We start from the raw sequence: 24,844 nt of genomic DNA on the forward strand, positions 1-24,844 counted from the left end.
ACATATGAATTTTGGGGGGGACACAAACATTCAGTCTATAACAATGACTTATCTTAGTAAATACAAAGCTTTCCACAAAAGTTAGTTTAAAATAATAATAATAAAAAATTCTAGAGCAGCTTTTTAATCTGGGGTGCAGTGCAGAGGAGTCTTTCTTAATTCAGATGGTGCGGGTGGTATTCAGGCAGTTGCTACATTATGCTTTTGTATTTACAAATAATCATTGTGGCATTGCTGTTATAGAAAAGAGTAGAACCATGTAAATGGCAGTAAGTTGGTCAATGGTTAAAAACATTAAGTACAGCTGTATACTGAAATACTACGCAGCTATTTTTAAAAATGTGGTAGGTAGCTTTCTCTAATACTGCTGATACGGGTCGATGTCCAAGATGCATATATAAGTGGAAAAAGCAGATAAAAATCAGTGTGTCTAACATGCTTCATTTGTAGCAACCAATAAAAAAGACAGTGTGAAAACCTTTGCTTGTGAATGTATACAAATCCCCAGGAAGATAAACAAGAAACTTGCAGTGGTGCCCGAGATGGGATGGGAATCGGTGCTTGCAGAAAAAGAGAAGCAAATGTTTTTATTGCACAGCCCTTTGTACCTTTTGAATATTCAATCCCGCGAATGGACTACCTCTTTTAAATAAATAAATCACATACATGCAAATGACAGAAACCGACAAGCAGAAATCGCAGACACCAAAACAACACAGGATTATCTAAGGTATCCTGACCCAACAACATTGAAACGTTGGCTTGGAATCTGGCTCAGACTTTAAGTCATGTTAGGGAATTAGGCCTTCCTAACAGAATCCACTCAAGGAATATAATGCCTTCCATGGATTTGGTGTTGGCCCCGATATTCCAGAATCGATGCTGAGCTCTGCTCTGAGTTTCACCATCATGAAGGTGTGCAAAAGACAGACACATCCCAGTGTCTCTGTGGCCTTCCCTGGGTGTTGGCAGTCACAATGATTTGTTTTGTTCCTTTGTGCCTTTTTTAAAAAAATAACATTTTTGTGCTGCCTATTTGGTAATGAACAGTGGGAAAAAGGAACGTTGTTTAGAATTAATGTAATGACGAATAAATTCCCATAAGAAAACCCAGAAAATGTCTTTAAACTCAATGAAAAAATAGAGGCTTCCGCCTGGCTCTTGAGACTGTAAGACGTCTTTTATTTCTTAGAAATATTAAGCTCCCAACAAGTAGATTAAAAACTTTACCCTCCGGGGCTTCCCTGGTGGCGCAGTGGTTTAGAGTCCGCCTGCCGATGCAGGGGACACGGGTTCGTGCCCCGGTCTGGGAAGTTCCCACATGCCGCGGAGCGGCTGCGCCCGTGAGCCATGGCCGCTGAGCCTGCGCGTCCGGAGCCTGTGCTCCGCAACTGGAGAGGCCACAACAGTGAGAGGCCCGCGTACCGCAAAAAAAAAAAAACACAAAAAACTTTACCCTCCATTAAATCTTAAAACAGTGAAAGTGAATGATCCATCTCCCCAGTGTCATGTTTCCGGACGGGACAATGATTATGAATGTCTCTTGGATCTGACGCTCCATTAAGTCCTGTTAGGAAGAATACTTTCCAGCTCCAAGACACACTTAATATCTTACTGGCAATGGCATTCTTGAATAGATGACTGGGATTTTAATTACACTCAAGCAGAAAGTAATACTTTCTAGGGCTGGGTAAAAACACTCTTCGGAAGTAAAGTTGGGGGCCATAAAGACTGGGGATTACTTTAGCTAGTCATTTGTAACAGGTAAATGGTTGTGTTTTAACTTCCTGGAGTTAGGGCTGGAGAAGCAGAAGAGGATATTTTAGGAGGAGGAAGGAGAGTCCAGCTGAGGGAGGTGAAGGTCTTTAAGAATTTTTCCATGTTGAGAATTCATAAAAAACAAGAGTATTGATTATAAAAAGGACAGAACTTCAGGATTAACATTGCTACAAATCTGTAAGTTTTCCATTCATGTTGTTTACCCAGTGCATTAATTGTTACTATAGGAAATGCAAGCATCTCCCCAAAAGTTGGTGAGATGAAAAACTGGAAAACAGTCACCAGATGACTTGCACAGTCTAACACAGTAGTTCTTTTTTTTCTGGCCTCACCATGCAGCTTGCAAGATCTCAGTTCCCCGACCAGGGATTGAACCCGCGCCCTCGGCAGTAAAAGCATGGAGTCCTAACCACTGGACTGCCAGGGAATGCCCTAGCCCAGTGGTTCTTAAGCAGGGATGATCTTAAGCAAGGGATATCTCACACTGTCTGGAGATATTTTTGGTTATCACAGCTGGGGGGGTGGTGGGTACCTCTGGCATTTAGTGGTCCAGGGATGCTGCTAAACCTATATGCTTTTTGTTATACTAAGTACACCATTTTATTTAATTTATTTATTTAATTTCAATTTGAAAGCAGTCACTGTTTATTAACTGACCGGATTACAAAAATAATCATGGTAGATACCTTAGTTCATCCTTCTAATAAGCCTGTTGATCTGGTCTTCCCTGTTGCCAGCATTTCCACCTTCTACAAAATGGGTGGTCTTTTCCTTCATTCCACCTCGTGGAGAAGACAATTTGAAGGGCCACAGGAAGTTGTTTGCTTCTTTGAAACGTTTTCCAACAGTACAGATCTCATGAATCAGATCCTCCATGCAGATAATACTGTATTTGCCAAGAGGTAGAGCAATCAACGCATTCATTATTTGTTAGAGCAATTCGCTTCTTGGTGATTTTGCCATAATCACGCTTGTAGATCAGTTCATTTACTGACGTCAGGTTGGGGTACTCCCACGCAATGTACGGTTCCACAATTCTCAGCATGTTCACTGAAACCTTGTTGAGCTTCACAAAGGTGCCATTGAAGATCTGATGGAGGCGAAGAAGCTGTACACCTGTCGAACCTCTGGGCTCACACCACTGATACCTCTGATCCTGATGACAAATGCCAATTTGGGTTCAGTGGGTACGTAGAAGTTGCTGGCTTTTCTTGCCACCCTAGCCATTCGAATTTCAGTTCTTATGTACACCATTTTATACCTGGACTTCCTTATTTACTGTATCTTCAAGTTTGTTCCATATCAGGATGGAGCACACTATATTATTTATGTATGTTATAAATACATATTTTGTATGTTACAATTATGCAAGAAAACCCACTTATTGTCTTCTCTTTTAATGTATCCATCTCACTAATTGCTTTATATAATTAAACTTTTTTCCGTAGAGCACCACCTTTTCCTTGAAAATCCATTTCTCAAACACCGGATGCTACATTTGGTTGCCAGGTCACATCACACAAAAAGAAATCTTGGAAGAACTACACTTAATTAGTTCTCTATTTTAAAAACGTGCATGCCTCCTTTCCTCCCTCACTGGCGTTGGTAACGTATCTAGAAATGGCTGGATGGACCTGGCGAGACCCCCAGGTAAACTGAGTGTCCTAGAGGGCACGTTGGCCTCCTCAAGTTACTGGTCACTGCTAATTAGTTTAGAGAGTATAAACCCTTCATATTCTCAAATTCCTTTTTCAAAGAAACAGGAGGCTTAAGTCGCCACAGATGTGAATGATGTCATGAAGAGGGACTTCAGGAGGTGCGGTCGAAACCGTCTGAAGCTCGCAAGGCAACGCAAAGCCACTGGCGTGGCCCTCCGCTAATAGAATTTAGCCAGGACAAGAGCCATCCAGCTTGTTCCACCAGGAGCTCAGTGCCTCTAATAGATTCTGAAAAAAACATGCCTTTTGTTGTTTCAGTTCGGGCTTAAGAAAAAAGAGAGTGAAAAATAAAGTTGGAAATACATCTTTTGTTGGAAATTTGACCAGTATATTATCATAGGGTATTTTCCTTACTGCGATAAAAGTGGGGATTTCGTAAAACTTATTTTGTGTAATTCCCTTCATTGCTTTCCTGGCTACATATTCGCTATATATATTCATTCCACAGAAAATGTACGGAGGGCCTACTTTGTGCCTGGCATGCTTCCCGGACTGGTGATATAGGATGAAGAAGGCAAACAAACAAAAAATCAAGCGTTACCAAACATATTCCATGGAAAGGAAAGACTATGAGCCCACCCACTGCAGAGACCATGGGTTTCTCCAGCGTTTTTCCTTCCACGCCTAGGCTAACATATATTTTACAGTGATGGGAATTTCTTGTACGGATATGCATATACTTACACAGACATACAGATATTCACAGTAACATCTGTGAGGGGAATAAAAATCTCCCAAATAAGTGATTTTAAAAATATTCCTGTTTATCTTTAATCTGCACACAGATTAAAACTGCTGACGCTCTGAACCATATTCTACATTGAAAAGAATTCTCTGCCTTTGATTGGGGGTCAATGTCGTCACGTTTATAGGAATAAAAATGACAGCGATTACAACCATCATCATAGAAGTGAAAATGCTCCATTACTGAGGTCTGGCTGCATGACAGATACACTATAAAGCATGTTTACAATGTACTGCATTTGGGCTGGCTCTGGAAATCACACAGCAGCCCTGGGAGGCTGCATGAGATCCAGCCCCAGGTGGAGATGAGCACGGGAAGGGGGGGGGGGGGCGGTGCCGGTGGGGGGGAGGGGCTCAGAGCAAGTACTTAGCAGCTCCCAGCACAGATCTGCTTGGCTTCTAAGCGCCACATTTCCCACTCTAATACCATCTGAGCAAGCAAACAAGCATCCACAAAACCTGTAAATCGACACGTAGAAAACTAGGCTGTTGTTTGTCATTTTGACGGAGCAAGCGCACTCGAGAAAAGCAGGACTTCTAAGTCTCTCATTCTGTGCTGTCACTAGAGGGTGACTCTAGGTGAGTCGAGTCCCCTCGCCTGGATACGAAATGAGATGAATATTCAAAACATGGATCCCAAAGGGGTCCTATCCTATGAGGATTAAGCCAGACAGTGCACATTAAAAAACAGAAGAAAAAAAATCTGTAAATTGTAAAGTGCTTTCCAAATCTTAATTATCCTGTTTTTTTTTTTGGTGAGATTGTCTCATTTTATTTTTTATTGACATGCAATTCTAAAGTGTATAATTAAGAGGCAGAGCTCACTCGTGATGTTGTGCAACCATCAAACTATACTATCTTCATGAACATAAACATATACATATGTCGCACGTGACAATGTTGGGCATCGTTCTTTGATCCTTTAGTAATTTAGTGCCCCTCAAGGACACTAGGCTCATGCAGGAGTCTCCCAACCCCTAGGCCTCTAGCTCACACAGGGTTTCCTGCCTCTTCTCAATCCTGTCATTGAATTTCAAAGCCTTACAATGCACCCAACAAATTGCTATGGGTATTTATTCATGGTCTTTGTGATATTTGCTGTTTTACAAAGCCAACGGAATGTCTGGGTCTCTGATTGGCTACAAAGCCAAAAATAAATCCAGGTAACACGATAAAATTTTAATTATAACCATCCTTGGTTTTCAAGACACCCAAATACTGGGTAATTGTACATAAACTGAAAACGACACCCCTCCACTCCCAACCCTGTCTGGTTGCTGGAAAGTTCTAGAAATAAAGGTAGGGCTCAACAACATTTAAGACCTTTGTACAGAAATACAGAAGCCAGTTCAAAGCCTTTTCCATATCTGATAACTGGAGCTATCACTTCTTTTAAAATGCAAATAAGTTACTTCGGGTATTATTAGAAAAAAATTAAACTAGATTATTTGCAGCATAGTGAAGGAAGATTACTTTTAGCAGTGATGCGTGTTTCCACAGGGATCAGTCCTGTTTTAATTTCTGGACTGGCAGTTCTATAGATTCACAAATAAAGAGAGGCCCTGGCAATTTCTATAAAGCCACAAACAAGCCCTAGGTTTCTGTTTCTTCTGATGAAATGCTCTGGGTCAGGCAGTGTGTTTGTGATCACACCAAAGTAGCAGCATCCAGTTCAAAGTGGAGGAAAAACAATCTTAACAATGTAAGAATTTCCAAAAGTCCAAACATCCCTGGCCACGCCGCTCCCACAAATGGAAATGGTGTCAGATCTGCATCATAATTGATCCTCCAGATTTCCATCCACAAAAGAAGGATGTGGTCAAATAGAACAAACAACACCAGGGACAACAGAGGAGCCTTCTTGCTAACGTTCCCCTCCCCTCCGCCCACTAAAGTTTAGCAACCGACATCAATTTCAGCGTAATGCTCAAGATACAATCACGGTAGAGGTTTACGGCATGTTACGAAGAGCAGGGGACAAGCACGTCTGCGCTATTTTCCTCCTTGAGATGTGAGCTGCTGATAAATATTCACTGTAGAGGTTTTTCCATAATTCTTTGATTCTTCAAAAGCAAAGCCATTTTGGGAGTCTAAGCTTTTTGCTCCTGACCCCACAAACACGAGGGGGAGGGGAAAAAAGAGTGAAAATGAGGGAGAGCAAGAGAAAAAAGAACAAAAATTTTTGATACAGATAAAAGAAATTAAGCGAGCCATAAAGTCTGGGCTTTGTTTTAACTGGGTTGTAAGGTCCTGCTGTGCCGCCCATAATCCAGCTGGGAGAGGGGCCCCTGCTGGGTGGCTAATTAAAACAATTATAAATACAAAGAAGGTATCAATGGCATTCCGAGACTCAAACAAAGAGATAAAGCATTGAAGATTTAAATTGTCAATGGTCAATCTCTCTTCAGGGGATTCTGAAGAGGAGTCCGTGTCCCCAAGACCCCTCAACTCCTTTTTTATACTGACTTAAGTCTGGTTACTCGGGACCCTTCCTTCTGTTGGGTTTACAGACATCAAAATATGTCAATGATGGAATTAAGGGAAAGTATAGGCACGAAAAGACTCCGATGTCTTAGCATATCAGAACAGTGGATCTGAGTTTAAAAAATAAAATCCTATATGGGGAAAAAGGTCCCTGCCCCTCCTTTGGAATCGCTATTTTCAAAAACAAGAAAACAGAAAAGATCTTGAGACTGTTTGCCCCGATTCAAAGTGACAAAATGAAAGTCAATGTGAAATGTGATTAGAGGGTTTTTTTTTTTTTTAAAGTACTGTGGGCAGTTTTAGGAATGTTGAAAATGTAGCAAGTGTGCTAGAATACTACTTCAATGGATTTTTAAAAAGTGAGTTGCAGAATTAAACGGTACTCTCCAGCAAAAGTGAAAATCTTTCTTAATTTCTTAGACCAAACCTTTTTTGTTTTTTCCTTTCTGGCTTTTATAGGTTGAACCCTAAAAGGAACACTCAGAAGTATACTAACCTAGAGCTGCATAAATTAGTTCTCTGGTTATGGTAAAGATCCTAAAAAGGTGTGAAACTGAAAGCCACAGGCAAGAACTAATTTATGCAACTGTAGGAAAATGTCTGAGTACTTACAACGCAGGACAAAATACGTGTCAGATGTAGATTCAAATGTGGGATGAGCAACGTTCCCGATTCCTTTAAGGAACAGGATCCAGATACTGCTGCACGCGTCTGTAGTGCTGAGACAGTCCCTCACTGCACTTTCAGAACCTCTCGGGACTCAATCCCAGAGCAGAAGAGGTCGCAAACGTTTTCAGGGGCGTCCCTCGGGGAGGGTGGTCTGTTTGCTCTCATGAGTGGGGTCTGACCACTGAGAGCCTGCACTTGGGGGTCGGTCAGCGGGGCTTCAGGAGAAAGACCCCAAAGCCCCGATTCACTAAGGCTCACCCTTTAAAGGAGCAATACCTCTTTCCACCCAGAAAGAAAGTAACCGGCGTAGCTGGTGAAAGGTTGTTAAAGAGGAAGCAGTTAAGGTAGAGGCAGCTGATAAGGACCCAGTGGGGGTCAGAGCCCAGAGGCAGTCTCTCTCACTCTCCCTTCCCAGCTCCTCCCCTACCATCCCTCTCTGCGTCCCCCTTCTCCGTCTGTCTTATTTTGCCTCCAGTGGGGAGGGGATCGAGTCCTTCTTTGGGGTTATCAATGCCCTCCCATCCTTTGACTTAGTGTTATTTCTTCCATCAATTAACCGGAAGATGTGTCTCTTTCCCGGTGTCAAAATAATATCAATAAAAAGGTCTGAGAGACTGAATGGAAACATCGGCCCAAAGCATTTGCAGCACATGATGATTAGTAAAAAGAAAGATAGGATTTGACCAAAATGACTTTTTTTCTGGGATAGGAATGTTGCCTCAAAAAAAAAATGTTGCCTCATAAAGCACCTTTGCTGCTTCAAGTATTCTGAAGTTATTATGTAACCAGGATGTTAATACAAAGCACAGAAACTCCTCTAGTTATGTGTTCAACTCCGAGCTTTTCCGGATTTGAACGCAACTCCACGCGGAAGCAAAAGTGTGACAACTCTGCTCAACGCCAACAGAGGGCGATAGATACTGGGATCTGTCACTTGAGTTCTGGTCAAAATTTTTAGGCTAAGGCAATACTGAAACTCAGATGCACTCAGGGGGCAGAGGAAAACGGACAGGCAGATCTGCCAACAACATTCGTGGGTCATGGCCCGCACACCGTATGCCAGGAGGCGTGCAAGTCATTAAACAAATCTCAAAACATTTAATCTTCCCACTTTGACACGTATACATTCATAATGACAAAAGCAAAACATATGTGTCAAGTTATTGTTTATATATGATTAAAAGTCTGCAAACAACCACAGAGGAGAGAATTTACTTATTACTGCACATGTCTGGGTGTCCTGTTGACGGGCCTGTGATATTCATATGAGTAACAAACATAATTCATAAGTTATTATTTATCCCATTTCTTTTTGTTGTTTCCATTCAGTAGACTCATAAAATGTATAGTTACAGTCAGGTTTTTACATAATTTATATTCTATTGACCAAAGACTAAAATACTTTTGTAAAGATTCAGATAATAAATGTTTTAGGTTTTGTGGTCGATCTCATATATTCTTCTTGGTTTGTTGTACAAACCTTTAAAACTATAAAAACCATTCTTAGTTCATGGGGTAAATATAGCCCTTAGGCTGTTCGAAATAAAATCCTGTCATTTTTTGACCCCTGATTTTGTCAATAATCATCTAAACAATGGAAAAAAATCAAATTCAATTATCAAAGTGTAAAAAATGTGAATACTCATTAAAAAATTAGATGTTATAAATACTTCACAAATGTTTTAAAATATTTTTCTACCAAAATGTCCAAAATTATTTAAGATGGAAAGGTAAAATACAAATGATAATTGAGATCAAGCTTTACATAAAAATTATTTACACAAAGCTGAAATATATATATAGTTAAAAGAATTTGTTAAATCCCATTAAATATTCATTATAAAAATAAAACTCCTTTCAATTTTAGCATTCAGTGTTTGTCTAGCTGCCAATGTTGAGAATCTAAGCCTGTTACATCAGGACCAAGGTATAAGCAAATTGAAGAGTTATATGAATTAATATTACAAAATGTCCTCTGCTGCCATGTGTAACTGGTACAAATACTGTGCTCTTTGTAAGCACCTCTAGAATAATGAATTGGGACAATGAGAAACAAGAAAGGGGTTGCTCTGGTATTGCTATGGAGATGGGCTATACAAGTATCTGATGCATTTATGGCCTGGGAGAAGGCTCCGCCAGTTAATTCAGTCTGTTCTCTTTCCTAAGTGCTTCCCGTGCTCAAATCCTCCATGCACCGTGAAGCAGTGTTGTCTGATGTTGGCAGCAGTATGACAACAAACCTTCAAGGCATTCAGGGGCAAGTGCCTTTTGCTCTGCCGAATAGGACCAGAGATGTGAAGTGTTTCCCGGGGTCTGAACGGTGTCAGTCACAAGCGTGCCTGTTTAATGCCATGGGTTGCACAATGCCACCGCTGAGTACCAGATGTTGAGGGGCAGACTTGCCCATGACTTTTAGCAAATATTTTTTTTGTGTGTTTTATATTCAGAGACACAAAAGTGAGGAGTCCAGGGCAGAGGCTCCTCTTGCCCAAGTCTAAAGGGAGACTGCAGGCTAGATTAAACAAACAACGCCAAGTGGGAAGATGAAGGGCCGCTGACACTAAGGGGCAGAATCAGAGAGATGACAGGACATGGTAGAGATGCAGTGATCTGGGGAGCCCATGCCCTGTCTAAAGAGAACTGTCAACATTCTGCCCTTACCAATCACTGACATGTAGGAAAGTGGACCTGCTGTTGCTGGACTGTCTGATTTCTCAAGAGAATGCTAAATTCTGGGTTTTTATATGAAAAAAAAATATTACAAATAATCCAAGTTAAAAAATAAAAGGCACATTTGGAGGGATTAAATCTTTAGGCTGGACTGATTATTAAAGCCACCATGATCAGCCTTCTGGTCTACCGCATTTTCCTATTTCTGCTTTTTTCTGAAGGGTTTATGATCATTAATTATTCATTTTTGATAAATACTAAAGCAATGACAGAGTCAAATGTGGGGAAGAAGAGGTATGTGATTAGGTTGGAAAAGAAAGTGAAGGTTCTATTTACACCTCCACTTCACACCTTAACAAGGGTTACCTGTGTTCCATCACTTAGACTTTGCATAATATGGACTCAGCAACGTCCTGTTTACAAGTAGAGAAGCCTCCATACCTGGACATGTTACTTTGTTTCTGGTTCTGTCACTAAGTTCAGATAATTTTTGAGAGATCTTCATTGTACTTCATTTTTAGTAAAAGGAGAGTGAGTGGCAAAAAAATGCGAGATAAGAGAGTAAAAGGATGAAGTTAGAGATCTGCAGGGAGTATTTCCAGATGTGAAGACTCAGGACATGGGGTTACATCCTGTGGTTCTGGAAGGGCAAACAGAAGATATCTGGCCTAGGAGTTGGGGAGGGAGAATGCAAAGGGAAGGTACCAAGTTCTGTGTCAGGCATTTTGGAGCACAGGTGAGGTATCTACAGAGAGGTTAAGAGGTCAAACTGTCCCAAGTTCAAAACCCAGTTTTAATGGTTACAAGCTGGAAAAAGTTGCTTCTCCCTCTGAGCTTCCGTTTTATCATTTGTAAGAGGGTGATAACGATGACCTATCTCAAAGGGCTACTCTGGGCAATAAATGAGCTAATATCAAAGTCAAGGTCTAGTGCACATTCCTCAGTAAGTACTCAGTAAAGCTGGCCACTGTTAGGAGAATCATTGGGATTAGTGATGGGAACTTGGGAATCATCAGCAGAAAGGCAGGCAACTGAAATCTGAAGAGAACGGGGCAGGAGGCATATGTACTGGGGAGCATAGGGATTTGGGGGAATATAGGAAGGAAGTGAAACCCTCAAAGGGATCAGAGGAGGAACAGTCAGGTAGCAGAAAGGTCAAGACAGGGTTTAGGGAAGGCCCCAGTGTGGAAATAAAATAGAGACTTTATTTTCTCAACAGTGTGAAGAGTGAAAGTGAGTTAGAATGGCACTTTATAAACTTTAGGGTACTGGGGAGAGGGGAGATGTTTAAAACACAGATTCCCAGAAAGTCTGACTCAGTGGTTCTGAGCTGGGGCCCAGGAATCTACAGGGATTCCAACTGCAGGTAGAAAAGCCACTCTTGGAAGAACACTGTGTTAAGACAGAATACGCAGCCAGGGAGAAGAGACAGAGTGGCCACCATTCTTTCAAGGTAGTTGGTTAGAGTACACACGTGTTTCACCCTCCACTATCCACGCATTGAAGAAAGAAAAAAGTTTTCCAGAGAAAACAGGTTGCTTTCAACAGGTTGCTTGATAAGTAAAGGAAGGGATGGTGGCTAGTGGTGTTTATTTCTATATATATACAATGGCCAAGGGGACTTAAACATCTGTGACCCTAGGCTTGGATGGGGGAATTAAATTGGTTGATTTTCAAGTGTTAAACCAACCTTGCATTCCTGAAATAATCCAACTCAGTCATGATGGATAGTGGGAAAGAGACACATTGATCAGACCTCAATCTCAGGTTCCAGGTTCCCTTTGCTGTCTCAGGGTTCAGGCAGGCATGACCTTCTATCCCATCAACACAACAGCTCCCTGAGACTTGGAAATAAACATCAGGTCTTCTAGAGCTGTGATCTTCAAACTGTTTTTCTCTCACACTCTATAAAATAATTTTTTTAAAGTATGTACTCCCTTACATGTTTTAAAGTTTATATCTAAATCTTCCTATGTTTAAACAGCTTAAAAGGATTCTGGCACTATAATTATTTGTTATATAATTTCTTTATATGTATTGAAAATAATCTAAATATCATGTATCCTTGACCTCCACTGTCACCCACTTGAATCATACATGAATAAGCTGTTCTTTAATAGTTGAAATTTTATGTCATTACTTAAGTTTTCTCCTTAAATTTGCACTTCAATTCCACATCCTCATGGAATTTTATATTAATGTAATAAATATTTTTTGCTTAGAAGTCTTTTATTGATCACCTTATCAAAATTCTCAGCAAGGAAATTTATACATAAGTTTAAAAAATTTAACTTCCTTTGGTCAGAACTGAGTCACTATTACAATGATTAATTTTTGTGTAATTGATGAAAACAAGGTGACTATACTACAAAATCAGAGCAACAGAAGTTATATCATTTTTGAAGCTGGGTCATGGGTGCAGGGAGGATCATTATGATTCTCACTCCTCTGTATATGTTTGAAATTTTCCACAATAAAAAGTTAAAAAATACATTGAAGAAGTAAGTATAAGTTCTGGTTAAACATTCCTAAGCAAAAAATGTAAAATTTTATTGGCAGTAACAATTTAACAAGATGGATGTGACTTTTAACAAGATAGATGGTCCCTTTCTTTGGTGCAGATCAAGTAGCAACCACTATTACCAGATTCTTGCATATCTTTCCAGAGATACTGGATGCATATGAAATAAATACTAACATATACTCTTTATGATACTTTAATGATAGCATATTGTGTGCACATTCTGCACCCTATTCCTTTTTGTCAATGCATCTTTGTGTATGACTGTGGCATATAAATATATATGTATATATACAGACACTTGCTTTTTGGTTTTAAAAATGTCTTCAGAGAATTCCACGAAATGGATGAACCATAAGTTATTTACCCAGACTCTTCCCTACTTGGTGGCATTTAAGTGGTTTCCAATCTTTTGCATTTATAATCGGTGCTGCAGTGAATAACCTTCACAAGTATTGCTTTGCTCATCTCTAATTTTATCTTAGAAAAAAATCACAAGTTTTTAAGACCAGTTTTAATAGAAAAATGCCTTTCAACAGCTTGAGAAATACTTTTCATAGATTTAGAAACTGACCAAATGGGATTCTTTTGGCTCACTTTCAGGTGGGGCGCTCGTCCCCTTCCTGCTTTTCTAATACAAAAGAGCCAACCTTGGTGACCTAATACAAATCTCACCTCTTGTTATTTATTTTCCAAATATTTAAGCACAGCTGATTGCTCTTTTTTTTTTTCTGAAATGCCAGAGAAATAAGAGCTAGCATTTATTGAGAATTTATGATGTGCATGTACCATACTAGGAGATGTTATCTCATGGAGCCCTCACAACAACCCAATGACATGGACACTGTTTAAAAATAAGAAAACTAGGGCTTCCCTGGTGGCGCAGTGGTTGAGAGTCCGCCTGCCGATGCAGGGGACACGGGTTCGTGCCCCGGTCCGGGAAGATCCCACATGCCGTGGAGCGGCTGGGCCCGTGAGCCATGGCTGCTGAGCCTGCGTGTCCAGAGCCTGTGCTCCGCAACTGGAGAGGCCACAACCGTGAGAGGCCCGCGTACCCCCCAAAAAAAAAGAAAAAAGAAAAAAAAAAAAGAAAACTAAAACTCTGAGAGGTTAAGTCACTAGCTTAAGGTCACACAGCTGGTAAGTGGTAGAGGTAAAGATTCATCCCAGGTCTGTTCGATTTCAGGAATTCACTCACTGCCTCAGGAGCCTACACAATATATCCCCGCTATCCAAGCCAACACTGCCTCGTACACTTTTAAAACTACTTTTAGGTTTATGGAAATATTTCAAAGATAGTACAGTTCTAGATATGCTTTATCTAGCTTCTCCTAGTTAACAAACTAAGAAATTAACATTGGTACAACACTATTAATTAAACTAGACATTTGGTTTGTATTTAACCAATTTTCCCCACTCATGTTCTTTTTTGCTGCTTTGGGATCCAATCCAGAATACCACTTTGCTTTTAGGATTTTTCTGTTACTTTTAGTTCTTTCTTTCCTGTATTTATCAGCTCCCCCACCACTTCCTGAAAGCAGAAATATTACTGAACATGTGAGTCCATCCTAGTGTCCTAGGAACAGTGCTGGACCCACGACCATGGAGTCAATGGTGACGTGACATGATTTATCTGGCTTGGCCTGATTTATTAAAGTTCTGGCTGTAGAAGAAAACAGGTTTCCAGGGCTCTGGAATATCAGGTGTGCTAATGAACGCCCCGTAAAGCAGGAGGGACACATCAGCACTTCGTCACCTTGTCTGCCAGGCGCCGGAGGAAGTGGGAGATTTGCTCATGACACCAGGTCACTTCCTCCCTCCCTGGCCTGACCTCCCAGCTCTTCCAGCAACAGCCAGTGGAAACCACGGCCAAGTCACTTAGTGACATCTTAAGGTGAGGCAAAGAACTGACAGGGCACGCTGGTCCCACACTTGGAGGGGACCTTCCAAATCCAGAGTTCCCCTCCTTGGATGGGTTGCCACATGAAAATGAGAAGTCTAGACACTGAATGGACATCAGAACATACTTAATAAAAAGAAAATTTTGCTATGTAATTTTACCTGATATCCATGATTATCCAGTATTTACTATCCATAGTAAGGTTTTTAAAATGCGTGAGATTCATTCAACAAATATTTACTTAATACCAACTATGTTCCAGGCACTATTTTAGGGGCTAGGTATAAGCAATAAACGCTAGAGTCCTAACCTCTGCCCTAAAAGAGCTTATATGGATATAGAAAGCAGATCAACAATCAATCAACATAGTATATAAGGCAAGTGAAATGTTAGCCATTCGTGCTAAGTGTTACATTCATTTAGTATGTATCTGAGCACCTGTGTGTGCCAGGCACTGTTCTAAATCTTGGAGAGGTGACAAGGAACAAAACTAAGGTGCTGAGGTCCCTTAGCTTTGAGATAAGGCAGATTCTACTAAAAGAGGAGGCGATTTTAAATAGAAGGGTCAGGGAAGACCTCTCCAAGAGAGTACCCTTTCATCTGAGATCTAAAAGATAAAAAAGATCAAAAAGCGGGTGGAAAGAGCATTCCCAGCAAATGGGACAGCATGTGCAAAGGTCCTGAGGTGGAAAAGAGACTGGCAGGTTTGAAGAACTGAGAGAGAAGAACATAGTGGAGTGTGTGCAGTGAGCAAGGGGAGAAAGCAGCCACGGTATGGAGGGAATTTCAGTCCATGGGAACGCGAAAGCCACTGGGCTAATCTGTCTGTTGCCATTTTGACATTTCCCAGAATCCCCTTCCCCATGGGTTCCAGGTTCTACCAGTCTTCGTTGCTGTGCGTGGGCTTTCTTCTAGTTGTGGCAAGCGGGGGCTATTCTTTGTTGCAGTACGTGGGCTTCTCATTGCAGTGGCTTCTCTTGTTGCAGAGCACGGGCTCCAGGTGCATGGGCTTCAGTAGTTGTGGCACACGGGTTCAGCAGTTGTGGCTCGTGGGCTATAGAGCGCAGTCTCAGTAGTTGTGGTGCATGGGCTTAGTTGCTCCGTGGCATGGGGGATGCCCCTGGACCAGGACTCGAATCCATGTTCTCTACACTGGCAGGCGGATTCTTAACCATTGTGCCACCAGGGAAGCCCTCTATGCCTGCTTTTGTGCTACAACAGCAGAGCTGAGTGGCCTGCAAAACCTAAAACATTTTCTTTCTGGTCCTTTACAAAATAAGTTTGCCAACCCTGTGCTAAGACATGGCAGGCCTTGAGCAAGGCTTCAATTCCCCCTGTGTCTGAAGACAGAGTGATTTCAGTTATTCTGACCTAATCTTGACACCCAGCAAAGGTTTTATGCAAGGAAATGATGGTGTCCAGCTGTTTGAAGATTCTATTTTTGCTACTGTTTGGAGGATGGCTTGGAGGAAGGCAAGACTGGAAGTAGGGGGATCCATAAAGAGGCAGTTATCCAGGTGAAATACGATGATGACTTCTACCAGGGGGTTGGTGGTGGGGATGGAGAGAGGAGGGAAGATGCAAGATAGATACAGTCTAGAGACACCCAGTGGCAATGGATACACTAGTGTGCAGATCACGATTAAATACTATTCTCCCATAAAAAGAACCAGAGCTCCTTTGAGAAACAGTTAATCTCAGAGCTGGGGCAGGTAATACACAAGATTCACCTGGAACATCTTGTGATACCAGAAAGTAATGAAGTGCTTTAAAAACTATGGGGCCATGTTGAAAGGACACAGGAGCCAACTTGAAGGACCTTCGAATGGCCATATCTAGAGTGATTTGAACAAACTAAATAAGCAATGAGAATAATAAATGATATGTCAATAAACAAACAGGGGGAAAGGACAGAGCCTTCTTATAGAAATTCCAATTAACAAATGTGAAAGGAATGATAGAATTTGAAAATCACCACAGGGATAATTGTTACAGCCAAGAACGGTGGACGGATGCTAAAGTTAGTGAGCAAAAGAATGATGAGAAATGGAATATTTGCATAGTCTCAAAGAATCTCCCCCCACAGGGTTCTTATTAAGGACAAAGAGAAGAAGAGTAACTTCAGAATGAAGAAACCCTATGGACACCACCTTCACCAAGTGACCACAGTTAACATCATCAGTAATGAGACATATTGACTTCAGGTAAGTCCTGATATGATGCACTGAAAAAAGCCACGGGTGGCATTCCTGAAAAAAAAAGTTGCATAACTGCAACCTAATCGTGGGAAACATCAAAGAATTTCCAATTAAGGAACATTCTACACAACACCGGTCAGTACTCTTTAAATGTGTCAAGGTCATGAAAGACAAAGGAAGACTGAGGATCTGTTAGAGGACAACTAAATGAACGTGGGATGCAGAACGGGATCCTGGACCAGAAAATGAACCTGAGTGGGACAACTGGCAGATTTTGAATAAGGTCAGAGATCAGGCGGCAGTGTCGTAGCAAGGTTATTCTCCTCATTTCCACAGTTGTACTGTGCTCATGTAAGATGTTAACATTTGGGGAAGTTCAGTGAAGGGTATTTTTGGGAACCACTATTTCTGCAACTCTTGTCTAAATCTAAAATTATTTCAAAATAAAAACGTTTAAAGCTCCAGGGAAAAAAAAAGATCTGGTTTGGAGAAATGATGAACAGGATTGCTGATCAACAGGTGTGTTGGGAGGAAGAAAAGGGAAAAAAAAGTTACATTCTGCTTTGCATTGTTATCAAGATATAGATACAAGTAAAAATGCCCTAATACATAAGATGAACTGTATAATCATCCCTGAGCAATCTGTCTATACACCCATTTATTTGTACACAGTAAAATCTACTTTATATGTCCAGTAGGAGTTGTATTATTGGGCATCACTTCACTCCTGAATTTCCAGAAGGGAGCAGGGGAAATTCCAACAGGGGAGGCCACGTTTATGAATGTATACCAATGTATATACATCTTGAATGGCATACAAGATATGTAAATGTATATCTTGATTTCATTATTATCTAAAATGAGAATCTCTTGTGAATATTTGAGGCAAAACACTGGAATTAGCTAGTATTTATTTTGTGCCTGTCCCAGAGTCTATTGTCACAGGTATTACACAATTTATGGGGGATCCAATACAAAGTTCCAATTATAGCCGTCATTAAGTGAGTACCTACCATGTGTCAGGATCTGGGCCAGGGGCCAAATGCCTTATCTCACTTCATCCTCCCACTAACCCTGTGCCCATCATTTAGATGAGGATGTTGAGTTTCTGGGAAATTAACGAACCTGCTCAAGATCTTACAGTGTGAGGATGAATTGAAGGTATGTGGGGGTCACTGCCCCCAGGCTCTCAGCCAGTAAGTGGCAGAGCTGGCCTGAGATGTGGGTCTAGGCTTCTAACCACAGCTGCAGGGTTTCTGCTTTGTACTCTACTCTTTCCACAATTAGCAGACGGCAGGACCAGGCATGGAGGGCTTACAATTTTGTCCAAGTCAGTGTGCTTGCTCAAGGCAGCAACATACAAGTCGTGTATTACAAGGACTGGACCCTCAAGTCACATATTTTATATCTTAGCCACTCTTGCCAACACTTGGTATCACCAACTGTAAAGGTCTGCAGATCTTACAGTTGGAGACTAGCTCACCTGTCCTTTTCAAGTCCATTTTCTTGAGTCAGCCCCTTGCAAATGGTCTGACCACATGTTTGTCTTTGTCCTCTCTCACCATCTTTCTGTCCTTAGCCCTTTCCATATTCTCCTCTGTTGGACTGTCTTTTTCTTAGTGATTTGAAAGAGATCTTTGTGCATGCTGGATGTTAATAATTTATCTAAAATAGGTGGCAAGTATCCTGCTTGCCTTTAAATTTGCTATTTTGTGCCTTATTGCTATTACTATGATCGGTGTTTTAAATTTGGAGCTGTCAAATCTCTTTTCTTTGATGGTATTTGTGTCTTTTGAATAAACTAAAAATGTATTCCTCCGTATTTTCTTCCACAACTGTCAGTTTTGTTCAGGTTTTGTTAATCAAGGGGGATTTATTTTTGTAACTACAGCAGGGAATCTAACTTTATTTTTTCCAGCCACGTTTATTGGATTGTCCTCCGTCTTTCTTTTTAAATTACATGTAAGATTTAAATCTATTTCAGATGATCATGTGTTACTTTTATAATAGCAATAGCTGAAATACAATTACTTGAAAGGAATAAAATCATATACTGATGTCCTTCTCTTGTGTCTCCCCATGGCTCACACAATGCCAGGAACATAGTACGTGTTCAGTAAATATTTCTGAACCGAAGGTGTCAACTTTTCTGTTTTCTCCTGACAGTATTATGTATATAATCTGTGATATAATCTTCACGTTAGCTATGGCATCATTACAGGCATTTAGGGGTAAGATCATATTATTAAAGATTTTGTTCTTTTAGTGCCAGTTTTTCAGTTAGATTTTACAGAATCCCATTCTACAGATATAAAAACAGGAATGTGAGGTACCAGGATTTTCTGCTTTAAAAATGAAATCAACATAGCGAGTGGGAAGCAGCCACATAGCACAGGGAGATCAGCTCCGTGCTTTGTGACCACCTAGAGGGGTGGGAGGCAGACGCAAGAGGGAGGAGATATGGGGACATACATATATGTATAGCTGATTCACTTTGTTATACAGCAGGAACTAACACACCATTGTAAAGCAATTATACTCCAATAAAGATGTTAAAAAAAATGAAATCAACAAATGGTATATAATCTTCATGCCCTCTTAAGCCCTTAATCACTGAAGGATTATTCATATCACCCATTTTTGGCTATTCCTAAACTAAGCTACTTTGCAGCAATCCTGAATCTTTTCCCAAATAACTAAATGATATAGCAATGAGGGCACGAGGAGTAGCCCTTAGGAGACACTAGATAAGCATTTCTTTTTCCTTCCTTTTAAATATGTCCAATTTTAAGGAACTGCTTCCCTCCATCTCCCCACCCCATCCCAAGGCTCCCATTCATTTTCTGACATGGGCTTTTCAACTGCAGCATTTCCAATTTTTAGGTTGCCCTCAGTTACTGAAAATCCGGCAAAGCTCTGCATTTATTTTTTTGTGGTGCCCGCCCCATCCCCTTCCTTGATCACGGCTGTGTGCAGCTTTCAAGAGTTACATTTAAGTACAGGAACAGAAACAGTCTGTGAGGCTATTAGCAGTGAAAGATAATTCATTGGAAATGGTTCCCTGCCTGGCAGTTTTCAAGCAGACTCATCACCCAAAACTAATTATGCTGGGAGCTTTGGTCATCATGAACGTCATCGTCCAATGAGAAGTTACAGCACTTGCTGAGTCCTACGATTTATATACAACTGGTATTTCATATTGATTACACTAATCAAGGCACATGGTATAAATTCCTAACATCCCTGGGCAAACAGTCCAGATTTTTAATAATTCTCCTTTTTGCTGGTTACTGCACTAATTATGTGCTAAATAATGACATTATTATATTATCATATATATTATATATATTATTATTAGTGGTGAAATTTCAAGCGATTTTATGCCTATACAATGCCTACTCTGATGTTGGATTAAGGGGTCGGTGGATTTTATACTTGCAAATTGATACCTGGTCATCAGGACACTTGTGATATTTTTTGCCATTTTAAAATTTAATACACATCACTTGACTAATGCAAAAATATGATCATGGATGGAGTTTTTAAAAGTCCTCCACTAATGCGATAATGATAATCAGCTTATCTAAATTAGCATTGTACTTAACAAAATAACACACAGTTTTGGAGAAGGAGAAAGTCAACTTGGCCTTTCAGCATTGCTGATGAGGGTAAACTGGTACAACCTTTGTGGAAAGCAATTTGGTAACATTTAGCAAGAGCCTTTAAACTGTTCATGACTTTTGACCTAGTAATTCAATTTCTGGGAATCTAGCTGAATAATGCTATATATGGAAAGAGCTTTATGCATTATGATAAAAGCAGCATTGTTTTTAAGAATAAAAAAATGAAAAGAAACCCAAATGTCCACCAAGGGAGTAATGGTAAGTAACATTTATACGTAGTTTTGACAACATGGAGAAATACCATATTAGGTTACAAAGAGGGGAAAATAAAAATTTCGAATTGTGCAGACATTAGCATGTATTACACAATGATGTAAAAACATACTAAGCAGAACAAAAGACTAAGAAAATAGAGTACAATGTTAGCAACTGTTGCCTATGGATTTGGGACTAGATTACAGGTAGTTTTCGGTATTATTTTGTATTTTCCAAATTTTCTATAAGCATGAATTTTTTTTTTTTTTTTGGTACGCAGGCCTCTCACCATTGTGGCCTCTCCCGCTGCGGAGCAGAGGCTCCGGACACGCAGGCTCAGCAGCCATGGCTCACGGGCCCAGCCGCTCTGCGGCATGTGGGATCCTCCCAGACCGGGGCACGAACCCGTGTTCCCTGCATCGGCAGGCGGACCCTCAACCACTGTGCCACCAGGGAAGCCCTAAGCATGAATTTAATATGATAAAAATGATTGACTGTATTGCAATAGTTTTAAATTAAAACATTAAGATCAATATATTCTTTTGGAGTGAAATATCAGTAGTGCATTGTATTGCCCCCAGCACAATATTCCCTGTTCTCCAGAGGTGTGGTCACATTCTCTGAGAATATTTTGTTAAAGGAAAGCACAGGAGTGCAAGGTGAGTTACAGATGAAATCAGGGAATAGATCTACTCTGTGACTGAATTTTTTTGGCAGAAACAAGGTCAGCTGCTGAAATGACTACTGCTCTAATTGGGTAAATTCCTATTTCATCCTGAAGTTAGAATGCCAGAAAATAACAAAGAAACCCATGAAGGTGATCAATTCTTCCATGCTCACATTTTGAAAGACGTTCTGTGCAATTCATAAACTGCATTTAAAGAACGCTTTTCAGTATTTTCCAGAAAATGAGGTTAAAAAGTGTCCAAAGGTGGGTAGGAGGCTATAGGTGCGGAGGAAGAGTATAGAAGAAGCAAAACACAAGAGATGAGATGTTCACAGAATGTTTAAATTCCAAAGGACTTTACACATTTAATGTATCATTTATATTTAGAACTGGGCATCAAAGTGAATAAACTGGTAAAGTGGATGAGAACCTCTAAGATAAATTTAAAAGTTATTTTTATTTGTAATACTTGCTTGTTGTAAAAAGCCTAACAGAATAGATTTTAGTAAAGCAATAAAAGCTCTCCACTCTTTCCCACGCCTGCTTCACTTACCAGAGACGGCCACCATTAAAGTTATTTCGTATCCTTTAAGACAATATTCATGTACATAACTTTTTTAAAAAAACACCAATGGAGATTAAACTGTACAGAGTACTCTGCAACTTAATTTTACTTAATAATTGACCTTCAACCACTTGTATCTCAACACACATGGGTCAACCACATTTTTTTTTTTTTTTTTTTTTTAGTGATGCATGGTCTGGACTGCATGGCTGTTATCATTATTTGACCAGCCCTGTTCTCATGGACATCTGGTTGTATCCTGCTAACTGTTCTTGTGGACAACGCTGCTCTGAACATCCTTGAACATACTCAATTGCATACCTGAGTTAATTCCACAGGAGAAATTCCTATAAGAATAATTGCTGGGTCACAGGGAACTCACATTTTAATATTTTGGTAGATATCACCAAATTGGTCCCCCTCAAAATCTCCCTCTAGCAAGGCATAAGAATACTCTTTCCCACTATCTGGCTGTAGAATTAAATTCTGTTTACAACGAATAGGCGATTTCTATTCCATTGTGTTCACTTAATATGTCCATTTATTTTCAAAGTACAGGCATTTTTTACTTGACCAAAGAGAAGAGGATAAACGGCAAGGTCTGTGTAGGTTTGTCCTGATTCAAGTAGGTGCATCAGAAATTACTAAGAAAGTAAATCCAATTCATAAAATATGTAATTAATTCCAAAGTCACACATACCAATTTGAGGATTAAGGAAACTCCTGGGTAACTGAGAATTGTTGGCAGTATTAACTACTCATGAAAAAATATAAATTATGATTAGCTAGTCCAATCTGGTGCTTAGCCTGTGCCAGGCACTGTTCTAGCTCTTTACATAGATTAACTTATTTAACCTTCATGACAACTCTATGAGGTAGGTACTACGATTATTTTATAGATTAAAAAAAATGAGGCACAGAGGGTCTTAATATGACCAAGGTCATGCAACTAACGAAATGACAGGCCAGAATTCCAGCCAGGTACTCCGAATGCAGCCTCTGGGCTCTTAACTACCATGCTACATTCAAAGCTCATCTTCAGGAAATAAGGATGCATTCAACAGTTCTCCACAAAGCTTTTCATCATAGCACTGACGATGGAAAACTTCCTTACCTGCCTTGGGTTGGAGGTGTCCCCAACGGCAAGATGCTGTGATGGCTAAAGTACAGGTTAATTTTTTTTTAAAAATAAATTATTTATTTATTTATTTATGGCTGTGTTGGGTCTTCGTTGCTGTGTGCAGGCTTCCTCTAGTTGCAGAGAGCAGGGGCTACTCTTCATTTTCAGTGCGCCGGCTTCTCACTGCAGTGGCTTCTCTTGTTGCAGAGCATGGGCTCTAGGTGCATGGGCTTCAGTAGTTGTGGCACGCGGGCTCTAGAGCACAGGCTCAGTAGTTGTGGAGCACAAGCTTAGTTGCTCCATGGCATGTGGGATCTTTCCGGACCAAGGCTTGAACCCGTGTTCCCTGCATTGGCAGGTGGATTCTTAACCACTGCGCCACCAGGAAAGCCCCTACAGGTTAATTTTTATTTTGCTTTTCTACATTTCCTCCAGTGACCACATGTTGCTTTTGTAATAAGACAAAGTCACTTTACAATAGTGACAGTTCTTAAGAACTGAACGCTTTCAATACCGGAAGGTAGCTTATCTTTCCAATGCCTCATCCAACCTCCATACCAACAGCCACTCAGCATCAGGAGGGTTTTGTTTCATCAAACCACAAAACCATGCAAACACCATGACCCACTTGTGTCCGACGACTCTGCCCTTCAAGAGCTCAATCTGTAAAATGGGGCCAGCGTCACCTACGCTGGAGTTGCTGTGTGGAGTCAAGACGTTTGTGAGGTTCACGCACCCTTTGGCACTGGCAGCTACTATCATTATGATTTTGGGGAGCCAACCCCAAAAGACAGCCATGATGACCAATTTTAAACCAAAACGTTTATAGATACAGACACCGACCGCTAATGGTGACTGCCTGTGGAAAGGGAAAATGAGGGGCTGTGAAAGGAGAGAGACTTCACTGCACATCCCCTGGTATTGCTTGATTTTTTTAAAAAAATGTCAAGATTATTATTTTAAAAGAAAACATTTTAGGACTGAGGACTTCTTATAAATGACTTTCATATTTCAGAGAGAGGATATGCTGAGCTTTTTAGTTAAGTGAACATTTGACAAATGTAAATTTGCTTAGTATCACTTAGATACTTAAGCCACACTAGAATCTTTAATTACAACAGCTACATGGCTAAGGCTTTTGTATTTGAACTGTAATATAAAACCAATATTTGGAGACAGCACACGTCAGAAAAAAATCCTATTCAAACATTCCATTCACGTCAAAAACAATCAAGAAATAGGAGAGCAGTTTAAAATTATGTATCATATTTTAATAAGCTGTTCTGACTGGCAGGGGTAGTAAACTACAGCCTGGGGGCTAAATCTAGCCAACTACCTGTTAGTTTATTTTTCTAAGTGAAATTTTTACTGAGATAATTGCAGATCCACATGTAGTTATAAAAGTAACAGAGATTCCTCGTATACTTTGCCTTGTGTTTCTCATTTAACCTATCACCTGTTTTTGTATAATCCACGAGCTAAGGATTTTTAAATGGTTGAGAAAATTAAGAATATTTTGTGATGTGAAATTACATGAGATTCCAATTTCGGTGTCCGTAAAGATTTGCGGGAACACACGCACATTCCTTTACGTACCACTTCCAGCTGCTTTTGTGCTGTGAGGCCAGAGCTGAGCAGTTGCAAGTGACCGTACGACCTGTAAAGCCTAAAATATTTCCTACCAGCTTTACAGAAAAGTTTGCTGGCCTTTGGGCTGGAGACTGGGCTAGGGTCAGGAGAGAAATGAGTATCTGGAATGAAGATTTTTCTTTTAAAGACAATTTCTAAACGATGTCTGTACCATTGATTCCCTCAGATATCGATGTTAGAAATTTGTTGCAATGAGGGACAAACGGACAATTAAATAAGAGGCAAATATGTCCAGTTTTTTTCTCAAAATCTAGAGATGTCTATGTGTTTTGAAAGAATTA

General features: G+C 40.3%; 1 pseudogene across 1 annotated transcript; it reads right to left on the reverse strand.

The window, feature by feature from the left end:
- Window positions 1–2,440: 2,440 nt before the first annotated feature.
- On the reverse strand, window positions 2,441–3,033 carry LOC309832784 (large ribosomal subunit protein uL30-like; annotated as a pseudogene). The gene has a single exon. The product of its transcript is annotated as a large ribosomal subunit protein uL30-like (transcript).
- Between the last annotated feature and the right edge of the window lie 21,811 nt (window positions 3,034–24,844).

This window comes from Grampus griseus (genome assembly GCF_964374135.1).
Source record: "Grampus griseus genome assembly, chromosome: 14".
Classification (NCBI taxonomy): Eukaryota; Metazoa; Chordata; class Mammalia; order Artiodactyla; family Delphinidae; genus Grampus; species Grampus griseus.